Genomic DNA, 2283 nt, shown 5'->3' with positions numbered 1-2283 from the left:
TAAGCAAGTTTATGTGAAGATTGTTGAGGTTGAAAGTCTGCAAATTTGCGTGAGAAGGAGAGAGAGAGAGAGCCAGAGAGGGAGGAAGAGATAAAGTGGTAGTGGAGGCTATGTATATCCATATGTGATTTTTTTATTTATTTATAATTTAATTTAAATTAATATTATTAAGGGTTAAAATGGTAATTTGTTATTATTTAGAAAAAATTTACCAAACAACCATATTTCATTCAGCACTTAACCATTCTGACCTTCTTAGCCATTCTGACCTCTTAACTATTCTACACTAAATCATTCAGTAACTGCCAAACAGCCCCTAAGTCATATGAAAATGTAAACCATAAAGATTTAATTTACTATAATTTTTATGTATAATAAAAATGTGATCCTCTCTCTCTCCATAAATTATTTATTATATAAATAATAATAATAAAATTAATTTAATTTAATAATAATATTAGTGATAGTTATAATTTTATTCTTTGCGTCGCTGAAAATGACTTCACAGACCACACCCCATGACTCATTTAATTTCTTATCCCTCATTTATTTCTAGTAAACCAAACCCCCTCAAATTTTAAATTATAAAAATATCGTCTTTATAACTTTGTAGCAAACCGGCAGCTAAAAGACAAATATATTAAAATATATTATTTTAATAGTCGTACATAAAGAAATATGAAAAAGAAATCAATATTATCTACAACAACAAAGATCATAAACCGTGAAAATTTTATCTGATAAGAGACGTAACAACAACCGAAATTCTTACCTGGTAACTAAGCAAGAAGATTTTTATCTGATTAGTGTTTATCAGGTAAAATGCGGTTACAAACAATTAATTTTTACGACCGAAACTGCTACACAATAAAGTAAATTAATCATATGGTAGACGGCCTCTAAGACAGCGTTCTTCTTAACCCCATCATAAATGTGTATGTGTGTAAATATATATTAGTTGTTGGTTTATACTTCCGTAACAAAGTATTATATTTATATATTCTATTTACTTAATTTTAAATAATTTTATTGATAAGAGTATGAGAATATAAATAATTACACAGATAAATATAGAAAATTTTCAAATAAAGACACAATAATTAACATAATATAAAATAAATGATAGCAAGTAGTAGTTTTTTTTGCTCATTTTCTACTGTTATCATCAAAAACAGCCAACTGGATTCGAATTTGCAACATGTAATACCCAATGCAATGACATTACCATACCACTTTTTATTCATTTAGAAAAGGAACACATCAAATTAAATCAGATGCAAGTTTAAGGGGTTGTTTACCAAACGTTTACTCGGGTAAGTGAACATCAAGTCACATTGCTTGACCGAATGAATATGGTATGAACCAAAAATCTTACCCAATAAAAGCGAAACAAGAACCAAGAGTCTTACCTGGTAAGTGAGGACGACGACTCTTACCATGGTAAGCACTTACCTGATAAATTATTGCATAAGGTACCGTTTTTGTGGATTAAAATCTTACCCAGTAAATAAATGATAGTGCTAAATTTTACTCAAAAACATTTACCGAATAAGTGTTTGGTAAACGACTCATGATACTATATAGCCACCTTATAGTTATATTTGGACAGTGCCCATTATGGACACATCCTGAGCTATTCCCATTTGTTCTAAGTGGCAAGCCCAAAAAGCCATTGCTAAATGGTCTCTCTGGGTATGAGTTTGATTTGATTAGATTCTAGAAACTCATATGATGAGCCCAATTGGATATATCTCATAAAACTAAGGGTGTTATTCGGTACTTAAGTTTTCGGTTATTCGCTTCGTTAATTGATTCTTAACGTTTTTCAAATATTCGATAATTGAATTGAAGATCAGTTTAACGGGTTTCGGGTTTCATTGATTTTTATATTATTCGAAACTGAGTAGACTAAATAAAGTTCATATTTGCAAGCTTTCTTGAATATGTATCTTGAACAGTTTATCCAAATAAAACATTATCCGTTCGGTTTAAGCATCTCACAGATTTAAAAAAATCAAAAAAAATAGAATTAACAAAGTTTAGTCAATGTTTATTTTATGATGACTTTTTAATCACTTTGGCTATATTTGGCAAACTAACTGATAAGCTAACCGATAAACTAACGTTTAGCTTATAAGCTAATTGGTAATTGATAAACTAACTGATAAACAAATTGTGTTTGATAAAAATTATCTTATAAACATGTAAATTGACCAAAAATGATATATTAAAAGAGTATTCAATTACAATATATAATAATATAATTAAAATAAAGTTCTAATA

This window comes from Cynara cardunculus (assembly GCF_001531365.2).
Source record: "Cynara cardunculus var. scolymus isolate 2C chromosome LG 8, CcrdV1, whole genome shotgun sequence".
Classification (NCBI taxonomy): domain Eukaryota; kingdom Viridiplantae; phylum Streptophyta; class Magnoliopsida; order Asterales; family Asteraceae; genus Cynara; species Cynara cardunculus.
This window is presented reverse-complemented; position numbering follows the sequence as displayed.